Source organism: Anas platyrhynchos, chromosome 4 (assembly GCF_047663525.1).
Source record: "Anas platyrhynchos isolate ZD024472 breed Pekin duck chromosome 4, IASCAAS_PekinDuck_T2T, whole genome shotgun sequence".
NCBI classification, from domain to species: Eukaryota; Metazoa; Chordata; class Aves; order Anseriformes; family Anatidae; genus Anas; species Anas platyrhynchos.
In genome coordinates, this window is record NC_092590.1 from 62,396,268 (window position 1) to 62,416,090 (window position 19,823).

The window sequence follows — 19,823 nt, forward strand, 5'->3', positions numbered from 1 at the left end:
CAAATATTTATCTGAATTTATATCCTTCTCCAAAGCTTGTAAGTCAGATCAAGCACCTTCATGAGCTAAAGTAATGTGCTGAGACCAGGTGCCCAAAATAACAACGTAGTTTCATCTGCATCTCATATAACAACCTGATAATTAGAGCATCTTTCCATGTAGGAAGAGTTTAAAAAGTGAATGAAAAATTACACTTTTGTTAAAAGTAACTGAGATTTAAGAGAGAAAAATTAGTAATAACACTGAATAAAAATCATTTTAATCGAAAAATTATTCCTCTACTTTTTTTTTTTTTTTTTTTTTTTTTGTGTGTGTGTGTGTTAAATATTTGAGGATGAAGGTTGTATAGATATATGCTGTGTATTTTGCAGTATAAGTGTTATCTTGTGCAAAAACTGAAATACCTCAATGTAGTTTTGAAGGTACTGAAGTTAACATTTTCAGACTGGCTTAATCTTTCATATATACTTGACGTTCTGAGAACACTAAATGTATTTGTCTTGCTTGTCATAACTGGAACTCACTTGGTAAGAAAAGAAGTATGACAAAAGTGTCCAATGCAGAGATGACTTTTATCTTTATAGCTATTCTGTTTGCACATAGAGCTCTGCTCTATGACTAATGGAGAAGTACACTTCTGTCTTCCACTTTTGTCTTGCAGATTCCAAGATAATCAGTGTCTTGATTAGAATTTGTTTTGTGCAAATGAAAAAAGTGTCCTGTATTTGCCAGGCACTAAAAGCTGATAGGTGTTCTACTGTAAGAGAAAAGGGGGGAGGAGGGGGCAGGAAGGGAAGAGATGTATAAAGTTTGAATACCTGGATGATGAATCAAATAGATTTGGGATGTCTCTTCTATTTTTCTTGCTTCTTTAATTAGCATTAAATTAATTAGCACCTGTTCAAAGGCACAAGAAGGGGGAAAGGCAACATAATCTTCTTGTCATAGAATCACAAAATACTTTGGGTTCAAAGGGACCTTAAAGGTCATCTAATTCCAACCCTGCTTCCACAGGCAGGCATACCTTCCACAAGATCAAGCTGCCTAAAGCCCCATTCAACCTGGCCTTGAACACTGACACAGAAGGTTTCACAAAAGGTGTAACAGTTTAGCTTGGATCAGTTGTCTCTGAGTTATGATTTTCCCATCTCACAGAGGCAATAGGATGTCTTCATTTCATTGTGATCCCTTTCAGTTGTACACTGAATTCATGTGCTTGTACTGTAATGAATTAATGTGGATTCAAGACCAAAGCAGCCAAAGAGAGAGAGTGTGGAAAACAAAACAAAAACAAAAACAAAAAACAAACAAACAAACAAACAAACAAACAAAAAGAGCATGAGGGATGAGGACACTAGTACAAAAGAATATTGCCCCTCACGTTGGTTCTCAAGAGGTTGTTGCCCTTGAAGATGGCTTAGAGCTTAAACAGACTTTTCAGCCTCCCTCCACTGAGTCCTAGGAAAGGAATGATTTCATCTCACCACCAGCAGCCAGTGTACTTTCAGACAGGCGTCTTGTACAGTAGAAGGTAACTGCTGCAAACTTGTGCATTGTGCTGAAACTTTTTGTAGAGGTGCTGATGCCTTCACTAACAACAGCATTGTGGACATGAAGAGAGTGTATATGCAAAGGAACACCAACAACTCCTCTTTTCAAGTAGACTCAGTGATGACATCTGGAAGGTAGGTTTGTGTCTCATGCTTTTAACAAATTTAATAGCATTGTTAAATTTGTTATATAGGAACGCCAATAAAACATAATAAAATAAAGGAAGTTCTGAATCTTACTATAAAATCAGATAGTAATAATTCAAACTGAAAATTAATATCTACCCCTGCTAGAAAACTACCTTGTCTTGCTCAGCTGGAAGAATCTAAATAGTAGAAAAGAGCATAACGAAACTCCAAGGAAGTAAACCTACAAGCTGGATAGCATATCTGCTGTCACAAAACAGTTCTGTAAATTATCTTTTGCTATCCAGGGATAGTTATTGAAGATGTGTATAATGCTCATAGCCCTTTTTATTTATTTATTTATTTATTTATCTTTACTAACATTTTTATTTACCAGTTGTGGCTTCAGATCATTTGTTTTCTCAGTTTTAGATGACTGAAGAAAGACTTAACAAAATAAATAAATAATAACTTGCCAGGGTAGAAGTTTGCAACTATGTTTTGAAAGCACTCGTATTCATACTAGTGCTTTAGAGGGAACTTTTCTATATTTCAAACAAGGTTCTGTAAAAATCTTTTAACAAACTCAGCAATAAGTAATGCCTACATTCATTGTATATTTCCTTCAAGAGTTAGGAGAAACTTGAAACTCTTCAAATATGAGTAAAAATAATTTGGAGGTAGAGAGTTTGACAGACCAAGTGTATAGATGTCAGTCATCACAGATTTACAGACCTTAATGCGTTCAGTGGATATACTCATTTCAATTAGTCTCACAGTTGCTGGCAAAGAGTGAAATCTTCTTTTTGAAAGTTAATAATGAACTCAGTCCCTACACTTCTATTCATTTCATGACTTACTGCTGTTCATGGAGATACTTCATGTTGTGTTCACTAGGGAAAAACTGTCATCTAGCACACCAAAGACTGTCTTCATAATCGCGATTGCTTACTTCTGAGTTATCTCTGAAAATGTAGGTCCTAAGTCGGTAATAAACCATATAAAAAGAGCATGATTTTAAACACCCTATATCAATAGCAGTGCAGAATATGTGGAATGTGTGGAAAGTGCAGAATGTGTGGAATACCTCTAAAGTTCTTCTTTATTCCAAACAAGAGTCTTTTTTAATATATTTTTGTGAGATCGCATTGCTCTTTGTGCTTCACACACACACACACACCTCCTATTTGAAACTGGCAATACCCTTTCCTGTGGCTGAGTGCTCTGGTATTCTCAATGGAGCTCACCATAAGGCATAACATCGGTCATGCCAGGCTGACACTTTATGTGCAGTATATACCTTCTGCTCTGCTAGCCAGCTGCTTAACAAAAAGCAGCTACCAGCAAAGCTTTTTTCTGCCATAGAGCTTTCATGTGGATACAAAGAATATAAATGTTTATGTACTGGAATATGACTGGAAAAATATCTTTTGGCTACAGCTCACTGCAGCTATTTTTTGCTGCATCTGGACTGTGATACAAAGCTTGTTACTTGAGTTACACTAAATTATTGGATTAATGTTTCTGCATCATCACTAATATTAGAGATGTAAAATTTGGTGCAATGCACCAGTGAGAATGTTGTTATTTAAAAATGTAGCAAGGAGACATCTCTTATTCTTTTTTCTTCTACCTGCCCCCTTTTCTTCATGAATGGGGATGAGTCGTAACTGTAACATCTACAAACAAAGTTCTAGTGAACGAATTTTTCAGCTGAGAAAACAGTGTTCAAAAGCCTCTATTCAAATTTCTTGCTACTGGCTTTCTTCTTTCCAAATAGTTTTTTTTTTATATATATATATAAAACAAGATAATTCAGTATTAAATCCTGCACCAAGTTATCTCCCTGTTAAAATGCAATTCAGGGACTCTGATTGGACACAAATGTTTTTAAATGAGCACGCTAAGCCTGCAAAATAAGAGAACAGGGAAAAAACACATGTTCTGGATGGTGCAGTTCAACCATTTGGGCCCTGATTACTTCAAAACTTTACAGATAATTTATTTGTTTGTTTGTTTGTTTGTTGTGCTGAACTCATGGATCTGTTCTGTGTGCCAGAAATTTCCAAATAATTTTGAATCTTTATCATTTCTGTCTGTTTAAATTCCTCGTCAATTTTTACCAAACCAACAATGTCTAGTCTTTGCCAGAAAGCAATGAAACCTTCACAAGTCTTTTTTTTTTTTTTCACAGAAGTAATTTTTTATAAGAAATTAAAAAAATATATATTTGATCTACATCTGTCCTAAAAATAGACAGCAATAAATCTTCAAATAAAACAGTAAATCACAAATGCCAAAGCATCAGGGTCAAGTTTTGTAGTGCCATGGAAGAATATCACATGTCATGGACCAACCTGCCTCTACATTTGAGGAAAGTCTGAAATCCAGTTTCTAGCAGATCCAACATTCAGCTTGGATCAGCTGGACATTTGTGCGTATTATATTATCAGATTATGTGAATGATTCTCATGTTAACTTTCAAGAAAGGGAATTTATTCAACCCAATCAATTCCATTGTGAAATATAGTTGAAAAACTTTGGGTACAGTGAATGTAACAGAAGAAATAGAAACCAATAATGCAGAAGACAGAGTGATTCAGTAAACACAGCATGAAGCTACAAATCTAAAAACACTAGCATTTTGGCTCTCCAGCTGGCTTATTAACTGCCATGCACCTTTAAAACCCTAACTACCACACTAAAAAGCCTTCTGGGTTGCAAGAGCACATTATATTAGTACTTCACTGCCTGCATGGGCTCCACATTGACAACTGGCTAATTTAATGTCTCTGCTCTGACAGCCAAAACCTTTTAGTGTCCCTGGCTATCTGAGAGATTGCTTCTCAGCCTTTGATCAAAGCTTCCTCAAACACACCCTGGGAACAAAGTGGGGAGCAGCAGTAGGGAGGCTGTTGACTGTGGGAAACTGAACTTTCCCAGGAGCTGGAGACAGCAAAGTTCATCCTTAGAGGAGAGAAAAATGAAGGCAGAATTCCTCTGCACTAAGAGTGAAATGTGTGTTCTGTGGGCAGTATATTTGAGCAATGAACACGCTCCATGACCAAGCTCCATATCTATCAACTGGAAACAACAGTAACCTTATGTCTGAAAAACAAAACAAAAAAAACAAAACACACAACTGATCTAAAAAACACTCCACGTGGTATTTCTAATGGTGATTTACTTGCTCCATTTACCATTTCCAACATGCACCAGCATTACTGTGGCCTCACAAAAACCATGTGTCAAGAATAATTTTTATAAGTGAACCTGCAGTAGCTGGATATAACACTATTTGTCTTTGGTCAGCTATTTACCAGCAGTTGTAGATATCAACAGGCATGTGATTGTGCTTGAGATCATATTTATCAGCAGCAACCAATGGACCAAAGGTGAAGAGGAAATGTACTGTCCAGGCTACTGAGCTTTGGATCAATATTCAGCTTTTGCATATTTGGATCAATACGCAACTTTGGACCTTATTGCAGCTTTTCAATACTTAAAGGGGGCTTATAAAATAGAAGGAAAGCGAACTTTTGTTCAGCCAGACAATGGGGTAAAGGACAGGAGGTAATGAAGACAAGGAGTAATGATTTTAAACTTAAAGAAAGGAGATTTAGATTAGATAATAGGAGGAAATTCTTCACTCAGAAGGTTCTGAGGCACTGGCACAGGTTGCCCAGAGAAGCTGTGGATGCCCCCTCCCTGGAGGTGTTCAAAACCAGATTGGATGCGGCCCTGGGCAACCTGGTCTAGTGGTTGGCATCCTTGCCCATGGCAGGCAGGTTGGGTCCCTTCCTTTGGATCCCTTCCAACCCAAGCCATTCCATGATTCTATGAAATCCAGGTTCAATAACTAACTTCCATGGTATCCCATTGAACAATCCAGTTCACCTCACATTCTTTTTTTTATTTTTTTTTTCCCACCTCTTTCCAAAGTTTTTAGGACAAAAGCTCTTAGTATTTCTCCAGATCCAGAATAATGAATCATCAGTAAAAATCACAGCAAAGTGGGTGATTCATTACTATTAATGAATTTTTAAACCAGCAATGCTTGTTACTTTCCTCCTGAACAAGACAGAAAAGAGTGGCACAGCATAAAACAACAGAGATATTCAAGCAAATGCAAAATTAAATTCATCTTGACACCAAAGAGTAATGAAAGATTTGATTAGCTGTGTTTAACAACCCCTACAGATAATTCTGTATACTTGTAACATTTAGCTCCTGAATTTATAATTTTATTCTTCTAGAATAAAAAAACCTGCCTATTTTAAAGTCAATGGCAAATCTTCCTTGACTTTAGTGGAGTATGCCTAAGTGTGATGAAGATTTTTTTTTTTAATTTCTTCATGTGTTTTTCACTATAAGAATGTCTTCTCAGGGGACTCCAGAGCTGTAGATAGAAAAGTGGCTGTTACTCTTTTGTTGGGATGATTTGTCCTTCACTGCTTTATCTGTCTGTGATGAAAAGAACCCCACATTCTTTCAGTCTGTCAGACACCCATAATTTAGTGGTAATTGGCTCTAAAATCTTCCATTCTAGTCCCAGGGGAAGATATGCCCATGAGGCAACACCCACATGTAGTCTAATTCTATTTTTATTTTTTGTAACCATTAGATAAACAAGTACCTGTTCCTGTTGCCCCTTGCTGGAAAAAGTATGATCCTTGTACTGGTTTCTTTAGAATATTTATTTCTTTCATGACAGACTACACGTCAAGATATTGCCTCAGTTCAAGTGGGAGCAAGCTGGGCTTCTTCAGAGTTCTCAGTTATTAAACAGAAGACCTGCAAACAAGATGCCTTCTGCATTCAGATTGCCTTGGAGCAGCAGCTTTTGGGAAACCTCAGGGCCCTCTAGAAAGTTTTCCTCCATCTCCCAGCAAAGATGTAATTAGGATCCTAACACTGAAACCCATCTCTTTTCAATTAGCATTACTGTTTCACCACTAAACACACCAGGATATAAGCTTATGCTCAGGGATTAATTATTTTTTCTTTCTTATCTTTAAGAAGCATAGTTCTTCAGATTTGACTCTCATAATCATCCCTCAGACTTGATAAAATAACAACACTGAATTTAATTTCCAAAAAATCCATTGCATTTCCAGTACTGTTGAAAAAATGAAATCAAGTCATACAGCATCTGCTCCACTGCACCAAAGTTGTAGTACTATCGCTTGTAATGGAGTCCAAGCTGTAAAAGTATTTATTTATTTATTTATTTATTATTTTGTTCTGCAGAACAACTGTAGAAGCTGCAGCTATGGAAAGGAGGAAAGTTTTATGGTTTTATGTGCCTTAAACTTGGCAGGTTTTGCAAGAAGTTTTTATGCCAAACAATTTCATCCTCAATGAATCTCCTAAAAGACCGATACCAGTATGAGAAATGAAATCTCTCTTAGGCCTACCCTGTACAACACATAACTCTATTTCAGATATATCTGATTCTCTAGTTATCTTTTTCATTTTTCTGTTCTAACTGGGACATCTCCAGCTTCTTTTATATTTTTTCTAAGCTGTTTGTTTTCGCAAAAATATCCCAGCAAATATCCATCACCATTTATTTAGGTTTATCTCAGCATTCAATTCCAGTGATGTGACTTGACAAATTTTAGAAAGGCTACCAAAAAAAAAAATGTATCGAGCATCTAACTATGAGACAGTGGAGTCGTCAGAACAATCTAGGGGAGACTGATTTATGTAGCTTACTAAGATTTTTTGCTGTGTTAAAAATGTTATTAGTTTATATTTCTGACTAAACTTTAAATTGCATTCTGATGTTTTTCTCATGTCTTTTACTGAATTATAGAAACAATATCTCATCTGTAAGTAGCAATGCTACATCTTTCCCTGTCTTATGGAGCTGTTCATTCCTCTTTTTCAAAAGCATTTAGATTCATGTCCCAGAGCCTTGCCATGAAGCCTACTCTGGTTCTTCTATGATTACCATGAACAGCACCGCTCTACTAATCAGGTGTCTTCGTACCATGGACCTATGCTCTAGGGATGACCTCTTTGGGTAACAGAATAAAGGAAATGTAGGTGTGGTGTGCGGCAGGTTGGACAAGTGCACGTGATTATTGTGTGACATGGAACACATGGCAGACACTGAAAGCCAAAGCCTCCAGGACAAGGTACAATGCCCTCACATTGTGAATTGGGAAGAAGCATTTCTTCCTGTGGACCACATGCATCTCAAACACAGAAGCTTCACATATTTCACTGCCCTGTGATAGTGCCTGATTTTCACCACTCTACTTGGTGAAACAGGTCTTATTTATGCCAACTTCAAGACCAGTTTTGTAAACATTTATGTAGGTAAGCAATTCTGTTCTTATGTTTGTAATGCTGGGGCTCTTCTGCAAGAGATTGTTGGTAGCAGAGAAAGCAAAAACCTTTGTTAAAGGATAAATGTATTACTATATGTAATATAAATAATGAATACAATGTTTGATTTCCAGTTCCTAACTCCCCCTTGACTTTCATGCGCTTTGCCATTTCTGCAAGCTGACAGGATCCTGTAGGAACTGAAAATCCTCAGTGTTTTTCATCATAGCTAGCACTAACCAAATATTGATCTGTCTGCCTTTATCACTGCATGTCCTTAAAAGAAAAAAAGAACTACCACTCTGAAAAATACTGAAACAATTAATTTGGAGCCAAATGTCTTGCATGCAGATGTGTCACAGGAATGCAAAACCCAGTGTTCTTATTTCATGATTAAAATAGTGTCAGCACTTAGTATCAACCACTGACTCTAACAAAGGAACAACAACAGAAACAGAGTTTTAAACAAAATATAGTTCTAACCCCAGCATACTGAGGTTGCTTCATAAATATTTTGTGCTACAATCAGGCTCATTTTCAGTAATGATTATAAAATATTAGTAATCATGATAGATTGTGCCAGTCTGCCAACATGAGAGCTTCAGACCCTTTAGCAGAAAGTTGTTTGTACAGATTCATCCTCCATACATTTTCCAATCTCTAAGACTACAAGGAGCACCAACAAAAGCATCAACTGAGATCCTAAATTCTATCTAAATTCTATTCTTTCTCTCTCTCGTGTAAGACACATAAAATAATGGCCTCCATGGTTTCAAAGTAGGAAATTGGTCTATACTTTGACAAAGGGGCTGGTGACATCCTTCATCCCATTCAAGTATATTACTTGATGAGGTTTAAGGGAGTGCAACCTGGGTGACTAGCATTGGCTGGTGAGGTCCTATTTCTCCTGCTCTCACCTGAGAACTCAGCTGATTTGAAGGGACTTGATAAAACTGCTTACACAAGAATGAATGAAACGCAGCACCAGGCTAAATACAGCTTGTCCCAAGAGTGAAAGTACTTTGCCTTTGCCAGGTATTTACAACAAACTGCACCACTAAGTATATGAAGCATGGGTTCTGCTACATTTAATTTAATTATAGCTCCTGCCTATGTGTGAAGTCAGGATTGTAAAATGCCCTCCTGTAGTGACAAGCAAGGCCAGAAACAGTAAGCACCTTTCAGATGCCAGGGACTCATCTATAAAGTTTTTGTGTGTCAGGCTTTGGGGTGAGCTTTTAAGTTCAAAGCTTTAGTCATGTTGTTTACTGTTGTTTTACTGCCAGTGCTAATAATAGGAAACTAAAAATTACAGTGGTTAGCAGGCACCACTAAATAAAGAGCAGCACTGATTAAAAGCTCTGCTGGCATCTAGCCCACTGCATGGGAGAAGCAGCCAAAACGTTGATTGTTATTTACAGTGTGAAGTCACACATGCTGGATGTGAGCCAGTTCCTCCATTTCTGCTTGTTTTCCTCTGGAACTGCCGTAGTAAGCAGGGGGTGGGGAGAGGCCTGTGTTTGTTAAAGACACCTTCAGAGGGTGCTTCAGACCCTCGTACATCTTTACTGTGCCATTGGGAAGCATTATCATACTTCTTATGCAGATGGCTAAATTCAAACAAGAGGCATTGAGTTTCACCTGATGAGAACAGGTAAACAGAGTTCTTGAACAGAGTTCTTATATGTGTTTCATCAATGGATGTCAATGGGGACTGATTTGATCAGTCAGATCATATTGGGTGCTCTCAAGTCCACTGGTTTCCATGAGTTGTAGGGTGTTGCTACTGAGCAACAAAAAGTTTGCAGCATACATGAAAGAAAAGGTAATTCAACAACCCGTGATGTTATCCTAATGAGCCATTAGCTAAATTCTACTGCACTTTAGATCAGGGAGGAAAAATTGAAAGGAAGGATATCCCTTTAGACCCAATAATCAGGGCACTCCATTTGGGAATGACTCCTGGATTCCAGCTCCTCCTGCAAAAACGGCTTATGCTTTATACCTGTAACCATAAATAGGCAAATCCACAGAAAGGATTTAGAGCAGGGATCATGACAAAAGACTGAGATAATCATCCTTTATAATTTCACACACAAAAAAACACCCTTTTCAATTTCATCAACACATTTCAGCATTCATTGCTGTTTATCCATGATGTAGCATTTTTCTATATGGTTGCACTGAAGTTATTTTCAAAAATGTAAAACAAGAATTGTTTCAATAAAGAAAAGGATCTGTGAAGGCACTTTTTTTTTTCTTCTTTTTTATAACCTACATCTGAGAAAAATAAGATGAGAAATCTAATCAGAAAAAAAAAAAAATCAACCAAGAGCTAATTCAGTTTCAATAGGCAGGAGGTTAAATTAATAGCTGTCCTTTTCCTGATAACACAAAAAGTAGAAGTGATAATTGAAATTAAAAACACCAGTGGTTTTCAATGTAATTGAATTGAGCACAAGTTATTCATTAGAGAAAATGAGTGAAAATCCATCACACTAGAGAGAGGTCATTACAAACATACTCATTCATATATATACCATATTGTTGTACATACTGAGGATAATATTCCACAGATGAAAAGAATAATAATTCTGGCCATAGAAATATTTTTTTTCATAAGAGCAATTTCAGGAAGTGTAATAAAGAATGACTTGGAAACAAAAAAAAAAAAAAAAAAATAAAAAATAGTGTTTTAGACTTGTAAAATTCCTATTTTTTGAGAATATTCATTTGTATTGCACATATTAACATATCGGGTCTTTCAGCACTCCTACAAAGCAGGAAAGGCTTCAATTAATCTTCATTTTAATCCAGGAAGTATTTTGAGAACAAAAACTATATGAAATTCCTTCAGCTATAACAGTGTTTTAACTACACTTTGTCCTATACTTTGTTTTATTTTAAACAGACATAGTGCAATTAGGGAATGTGAATTATGTTCAGCCAGGAAAAAGTCCTTGGATGAGTCTGGTGTTTCTGGCATACCCAGATACACACTATCTTGACAGGTTTTTATTTATCAGTAATAATAACGTTAATAATTCATTTATTAAAATAAATAAAATTTTAAAATGTTAGAACACCTAGCAAAATATTTTCATTATTCAATGAAATATGAAAATTGATTAGAGTAAATATTCTGAGTTGTTTAAAGAATCATTTTCTCAGAAAATTAACTGATGCTCTCTTTATGGGTATGAATAAGAAGACACCTATCTGTTGGATTGAACAGCAGGTAGCCCAGCTGTTAAACCAGTGTAAGAGGATTGAAAACTACAGAGGGGACTCCTTTGTCTGGCAGAAGGAAGGAAATGACACTTTCTTATTTACACTGAGGGTCTTTTTTGTCTTTAGTATGAGATAAAACTATTTATACAACTTGCCAGTCTCAGCTGTATGGTTTCACCTGCACAGATCAGCCCCAGGAAACAAAACAAAACAAACAAACAAACAAAACAACAACAACAACAAAAAAAAACAACACAATTTCTTTGCACCTCTGTGGTTGCCACAACCAATTAGGAAGCCTCCAACACATGTTCATTCTCTGCTATGACCCCTTTTGCTGCAGCCTACCTCTGCTCATCTCTCCATGGCAATGACTTGGAAAGCAAACAGCCTTTTCTACCTTAGTATAGAAAAGCTTTTTCTGCAATAATAGATAGTACTTAAACAGTTTTGTGTGTAGGTTAGCAGCAAGTGCTGGAGTTCTGTGTTCCCTGGCGTATAAGTGTTGCCGGATGTCAGAAAAACACTTTTTTTAAAATTTTTCTTTCCCCTTGGTAGTTAACAGTATTTCCCTAAAAAACTTTTCAGAAGAAAGACATCTGAGGTCTGGACTTGGTCCATCATATCATAAACCTGACCAGACCCTAAAATCATAGCTGTAAAATAGAATAAAAACAATTCTCATCCTTTGTGAGGAATTTGAGATGTCATCCTGCCTATCACCCCCAGTCCTTTGACCATCTAGGTTTTATAGCAGGGAAATAGCAAAGCTCAAGAGGAACACAGAGGATGGGGGAAAAATATAATTGCCTGATCAAAAGAACCAAAGTAGGTATCTCTTCTACAGTCAGTGCAATTATCTCATACACATGTTGATTTCCTAAAATCTTCCTCAAAGCTCCCACTCGATGTGGAAGTGTTGAATGATAAATCAATACAAAGGAAATTAGATGTCATTCATCTAATTTCAAAAAGAGGAGCCAAAATACTGACAATACTGCACTTCAGAAGACTCTAGTTCAAAGAAGCTGTTTCAGAGAAATGATGCTCTATAATAGATAGGGTTTCTTTTAATCCATAGAAGTAACCCCTCGAAATGTTACTAACCCTTAATGCACAATACTTTGCTTATAGTTCAATCTCCATGAATTCATTTCTCTCTCTTAGAGGTATCTGACTGTGGCACGAAAACTGCTGCTCCCTTCACCCCACTTTATTTTTTTCTGTTACTGCTTCATCTAGAAGTAATTAGAAAAAAAAAAAAAAAAAAAGACATAAATATGATTGTCTGAGATATTTTAAATCTGTATTGATCAAAAAAGAAAAAGGTCTTCTGAACTATCTAACTATTCCCAGGTTAATTTTCACAGCTTTAATTTCTACTGGTTTATTCAGCCACATTTCAAATATTTCAAGAGAAGTTTTCTCTGAAATTACTTTTTTTTTTTTTTTTTTTTTTTTTTTTTTGAGGCTGCTTCACAGGCTAGTGCATAACAACACTTTAAAGCATATCTTTTGAGATATTTTTCAGACTTCATTTTCTTTTTCTTTAATGAAATCAAGCCCTTCTTTCCCCCCAAACCTCATTTTGTTTGTACCATCTGCTTTGAAGTCCTTCTAAAATCATTTCATTTATGTTAGATGCTGAAGTTTTTCTTCCTGCTCTTGGTGTTTCTCCTATGGTGCCCAATAATGTGGTGTGAACTCCAGTAATGCCTCCCAGCCCATTTGTCACAAAGATCACTTCTATGTTTGGCCTGTTTACTGAAAAAAAAAAAAAAAGGCATATATATAGGCACATATTTATGTACACTGCAGCAGCTGGGCTCCGACACTGCATTTGTGCTCCTTGTGCTCCTTTGTGAATGTGCTTTTGCAAACATAAGCTAACAAACTCAGCATACAGCCAGGAGCAAAATGCTTATAAAATATAAACAATTTTGTTAAGTATAAATATAAACAAGTTTAGACTAGTTTGTGTTTGTGTTTTCTACTCTGCTTGACATGCACTAAATTCCTGCAGACATGACTAAATCATTTTATGTCATATCAGCTGGATGTTAGCTAAATTTCAAATATGCAAGGAATAGTAAAACTGTAAAAATCCAGTTCCTGCAGGCCCTAGAGAAATAAGCTGCAGTGGACATTGAGTTCTCTTCTTCCTGTGTCAGCAGGCTATGGGTTTGCTTAGATTAGCTTAATATACATAAGCTTCTCCTAACTAACATCTACATGTATGTGCAACTTCACTGCCATTCATTATTTGCAATTAAACACCTAACATAAAAGCTAGTCAAAATAAAAAACTATCTTCGTTGGTAGCTTCATTCTTATTTAGACATTAAAGAAAACTATTCAAAGATGATAAGAATAACTATTTATTCTATATCGCATTTGCTTGCCAAATTAATATCAACCCTCTTTCATGGCCTACAACCATTGCAGTTACTGAGAGAGCACTGGGTTCTGTTTGCCACAGGAATTGGCCATACCAATGTAACATTCTGCTCTTGCTTGCATTCCCTCAGGCTGGCAATCCTGAATGCACCTGTTCTGCAGATTTTCTTGGTTTGTTTTGTTGTTATTTGGGTTTTGGTTTTACTTGTTTTGTTTTTCAGAAGAGGGTTCTCTCTCTGCATACTTTTCCTAAGTTATATTATAGAAACAGCACAAGGCAAGTCTTGACACAAATTGGGAGTACAGAATATTGCACAAGATATTCTTTAATGCTTTTCACAGAATGTGTTTGTTCTTAAGAGTGAGATGGGATTTTTGGTAGTTTGACCAAAAACTTGCATTTGACGCCTTCTCATTTTTATTTTTCATTGTTCCGTCTGATAAATAGGGTTATATTTGGTGAAAACATGCTTAAAGTCTATGAAGGACCTGGTGAAAGGGAAGAGAACGTGAGCTGGAGATTTTGAGATGTGGGGATTCAGAGATGACTTGATAGACCTCTCTTTCCAGGAACCAGAGAATATGTGAAAGAGGGCTTGGAATCCTATTGCAAGGGTAAAGAGAAAAGAGGAACTGAGAGACAGCAAGCCAGGAAAAACTCTCCCTGCAGATTGGAGGGCGATGAATGCAGAAATTAACAAGGACAGGTTCCATCATTTGACAGGGCTGAGTTGAATAGACCGGTGCATCTGGGGAAAAAACAAAAATCAAAACAACTCTGGTCACCTTGTGCACCCTGTTTTGGAGGTATACTGTGATATTATAGTAATCATCAGGCACTCAAAGGAGTCTTTTGAAATAAGCTGTAGTGTTTTGCAGCTGTAGGAAGGAAAATTAAACACCTCAGAAACTTTGACATTGAAATTACTATCTTGATGCCATTGCTGCTCTTTGGCTTTTATGTTGTTTCCAGTTTTTGTTTTTATTCTGCAACTTTAACTTTGTGCAGTAAAAATTTACCACCCCTGCTCAGCCAATTATCCCATCTAAACTTGAGATATATGCATTTTTAATGATCCAGCAGCTTAATCATTACAGCACTTAGAATCCCATTAATCATTTCAACAAACTCAAAATTTTTTATTTTTATTTATTTATTTATTTTTTTTAATGTGACACTGCTTGCTTGAGATAACTTTTTCTATTTTTCTTTGCTCTTTCCACCCTCACCCTTCTGCTTTGTAACCGCTCACCCTTCTGGCTGTTGGGTATTCAGCTTTATTTTTCACATGGGCCCATTGCTACTGAGCAGTTACCTAAATAGCAGCAGTCAGGAGTGAGACCACTATTAACTGAAGTGAGTTGGCAAAATACATAGAGGCTATTGAGGATCAGAGACTAAGATTAAGGTTTTGAAAGAGGCAGTGGTAAGATTTATAAGGCTCATTCTTTTTAGATCTAGCCTCATATCTGTGCTACAAATACCTGTTTGGCTCAACTGTCGAAGCATAATACCTGATACACAAAGCCATTCTAGCAAAAGTCTTTAATGTGGATTTAGTGTTAATAGCAATGTGTGTCAGGATGTGAAGAGGCCCTTCCAAAGTGAGATTTATCTGTTTTTTTTTTTTTTTTTTTTTTTTTTTTTTTTTTTTTTCTCTTAGTTCCAAGGCATAGTGAGACTATGTTAGGTGTCTTTCACCAAAGTCCCTATCATTTCAATCCTTGGAGGCACTCTTTGTAACCTTAGTTTCTCACGTGTGCTACTTTTGGCACACATTTTATTTCAGAGGAGGAACATGACAGGAGTAATTTGTGCATTGAGTATCAGTGGGCTTGTTCCAGATAATTTATATAGTACTAAATTCTCTAGTCAACGAATTTGCAGATCATTTGAGTTCTTTTGTGGTTAAATTTTCCATAAGCCTAGAAAAAAACACTGCAAATTTCAGGTATAAATTTGCTGATATAACATATGAGCATAGCAACATTAAGACAAAATGTTTCTATTAGATATGACACTAATGGTTTGCAGATAATTTTACCACATAGCTGTTGATGTCTTCCCATGGGAAGTCAAGTATACAACAATGGGTATAAACACCAAACAGATACATTTATTTTTTTTCTGAATACATATAGCTGTTTAATCCAAAAGCAAAATTGTATGTCTAAGTGGGAGAAATTAATTTAGTATTGCAACTCATGTGAATTGTATAGTTATCATATGGCCCAATTTTCTGCAAATATGAAAGACGTAAGAAGGCCTATGCTTCAATCACAACAAACATAAAAATACAGCAAATTTAAATGAACTTCAGGGATGCAGCTTTGGAAGCAGAGAGTGCACAGAAAAGCTCTGCCAAGGCTGTTCAACAGTACAAATTCTCGCTGAAATTAGGGGCTATCTCAAACATCACTACACTGCAGTGTACAAGAAGCATGAAAAAGTTTGTCCTAATGTCCAGTTAGGACAACAAAACTCATAAAACTCAGACTGTCACCACTGTTAAATTGTTCACCCCTACCACCTGTTTGGTTGTTTATCTGTTACTGCCCTTCAGGTAAGCTGCTACTAGCTCATCCTTTAGTGTTGACCTAGACTAAGCAAGCACAGCTCTATCAACTTCTTCTGGCCACATGCCCTCCATCCTGATAGCTTTTGTGACCTTCTGATAAGCCCTCTTCAGTTTCTCTACATCCGTGGGAGGGTCTGTGCTCCTTACTGTGCCAAGGTGCCAAGCAGAGACCCTAGCACCCTCAGCCTGCTAGCCATGGCCCATTGGTTGGTTTGTCATATTTGCAGTAAGAATATTTTCCTTGGCTTATACGCAACTTGACATCCACTGTAATGCCACATCCTTTTTGGCAGGGTTGACATTCAGCCAGTCACTTCACAGCTTGCACCAGTACAAGGGACTATTTCTTCCCATATGTAGAGCACTGCGATTCAGGTTGAATTTCATGAAGTGAATATTTGACTGGATTTCATTATTAATTTGGTCTACATTGTGTTTTTACATTTTCACGATGATTTGATCAATGTACTTGAATGCAAAATTCAGAACTGGTCTGAACTATGAAAAGCCACTGTGGGTTTGGGTTGTGGGGCTTTTGCTAGAATTAGCAATTAGCTTTAAAGCATATGCAGTATTTTATTTCAAAATTATATATATATGATTTTCCGTTATATTATGTGCTCGTGGTAAATTTAATTTTTCAGTCAGAATAGATGTACATGCAAAAAAGAGAAAATATTGTTAGTCAGAGATAATTAAATCAATAGACATGAACATTTATCTGAAATGAAACAGAACACAGACAGCAGATAAAGCATGGAATGCAGTAGTTGACATGCAATAACCTATAATAAAATATATGTAAAATTGCCAAAGCTCCTAATACAGCTTCATCCATTTTACATTGTTTATTTTACAGACAAAACTCCGAGCCTTTTCTTTTTTTCCCCTTCATTCTTGTTCCTACACTTTTCTGTTTCTCCTTTTTTTTTTGTCATTTCGGGTTTGCCTCTTGTCTAAAAAGGGTGTTGATTAGGTGGCAAAAATGAATCCACCCATTGCAGTATTCTTAGAAATGTTTTTTTTGAAAGACAGCTTAGACAGTATGAAGCCTGTAAATAATTTACAGGTTTTGGAGTAGTTCATAAGACCATGTACTGGAGGTGTAATTTCCCAGCAGTAAAATTGCAAGCAAGAGAGATCATCAAAAGGCAGAATCATATTTATTATTCTCTGTCTCTTCTTTCTGTCAGTTTATCTTATTTTCTCTTTAAAGAAGAGAGTACTGGACTCAGGAAAAAAGCAGTTCAAGATGAACTTATGCTCTTTTTTTTTTTTTTTTTTTTTTTTTTTTCTTTCTCCAGAAGGAATATAATGCATTTTTAATGCAATTTTAAAAGACTGTCAAACAGTTATTTTTCTGTAACAGAATAAATTACATACAACTGGAGGAAAATAAGAGCATAGGAAATGGTTTAAATGCCTTACATTTTTCTTTCAAACTATTTTTGAATTATTTTCCTTTCTTTTATAAGAGTTTAATGAAATCTTAGAAACATTTTTTAATTACAGTTGGAAGAAGTCAGCAATAACTTGACATAAAGACATGGCGCATATTTAACAATCACAATATTAAATATTCACAGAGAATCACAATATTAAATATTCACAGAGAATTCACAAGAGAAATATAGAGAACTAGAGAAATACTCTGTCTTGATAAATACAAAAAAGCCAGGAAAAGAACATTCTTGGACTCATATTATGTTGGCTACATATATATTTAGATTAAAATTACTTAAGAAGAGATCTGTTCACAGTGTTGTAGAATCTCAAAGGAAAGACTCAGGATAAAGAAAGAAAAGTTTGAACTAGGTATTTCTGATAAGAGTAATTGGCCAACGTTGCAGATTTTTAATGAAAGCCCTTAACATACCATTACAACAAATCTCCAGAGATTGAAAAATTAAGCTGTTACTGCTAATGCTGTGGTAAAGACAGGAGGCAAATACAGAGGGTCAGCCTAGATAAATTCAAGAGGTTGTATTTATCTACTCTACTGCCTCTACTAATATACAATTCTGTGAATGTATGTTGCCTTTTCAAGCAGTGTTCCTTTCAAACGGTGTGGTGAAACTGCAGTTAAGTGACAGAAAGAAGCACTGCCTTTAAACAAGATCTGTAAGTCGTTTACTTCTATAAAGACAGTCTTATTTTAAACTAGCCAAGAATAAATCAGACAATTTTTTCCACAATACCTCTAATTCTCCTCTAGCGTGTCATCACTTAAATGCAATCAGGAAAAGGGAGTCTCTTTGAAGCTTTAGACTAAGCACTGGCACCGTTGGCGGTGTTGGTATTTCCTGTTACTGTACAACTTAGTGCAAAAAAGAGGAGAGCTCTGTTTGCAGGATGAGCACATTTTGAATATGAGTATTTCCTTTCTCATCTAAAGAAAAGGTAGAAAAATAGCTTTGTGTGTTAATAATCCATGGAGTGGGATAAATACATGTTTTGTCATTCATTAAGTTTCTCAGAAAAAAATAATATTTTTATATTGCAGAATCTGAGTTGTACAAATTCAAATGTTCAGGGTTGTGTTTTTTCAGTTCATTCAAAATGTTCCTAGCTTTTTGTCTGAAAACAAAATACATGCAGAACAGAAAGAAGCTATGACTTCTTTTCCTAAATTTTAAAATATGGCAATGTCCTTTCACATTCCCATTTGTCTCAGAGAGAAGGTTGTGTTACTCTTGCTTGAGCGGGTCTGGTAATGATGTAAAATAAATATCGATGTATGCTTAGAAGAGGAACTTGTGAAATGCCTTTGTTATACTTCCTACATCGAATAAATATATTGTTATATCAATGAATATCTGAATGCTTCACTGATATTTTCAAGTAAATATACCAGTCTTTTGCTTTCATTTATACAACTCAAAAAGGCTTCACATCAGGAGACAAGCAGCATGTTAATCCTTGAGAGGGACTATAGATATTCTAGAGCACCAGAATATAGTGTTGTGTTTTTGTTTGTTTTTTTTGAAGCTGGGAAAGCAGAAATATTTTAGAAAACCGTCACACCCAAATACCTAATAGACAGGGAGTACCACCTCAATCAATGGATTGACAAAGTTACCCCTTACCTGACAAAGGGTAGGTGTGCTAGATTCATTTTACTGTTCCACAAAGGCTTTGGCTTAAAAGGCAGTGTGGCCCAGCAGACAGTATATATCTAGTCTTACCGATGCTCTGATTCTGCCTCCATCACTGACAGCCTCTGTGCCCAGGAATAAATAGTTTTGTACTTCTGTCTCCATGACTGCTCTGTTTGCCTGTTCTGATCAAACAGAATTGTTTCTTACCATGTGTTTGCACATTCTTAGTTATGGTGAAGGTCTGATTTTGGCTGAGAGTACGTGATATAAATCAAAATAATCCTAGATCTACAGATCTGACATGCGTGTTTTAGGCAGTGCATCATCTCTCAATTAGCAAGATTATGCTATTTGTTTCTTCACATAAGCTGTCAAAGCTATGAATGTTCCTTACTTGATCTAATAGAAATATCATTTGCTGTCACAGGAAAAGCTGTTATTATACTGGCAAATGATGTTACAGTGTTCTTTATCTTCACATGAAGCTATTTCCTTTCCCTATTGCT

At 36.1% G+C, this 19,823-nt stretch overlaps 1 protein-coding gene across 10 annotated transcripts in view; it reads left to right on the top strand.

The window, feature by feature from the left end:
* KCNIP4 (potassium voltage-gated channel interacting protein 4) overlaps window positions 1-19,823 on the top strand; it is a 436,446-nt gene that overhangs the window by 394,925 nt on the left and 21,698 nt on the right. The window lies entirely within an intron of this gene.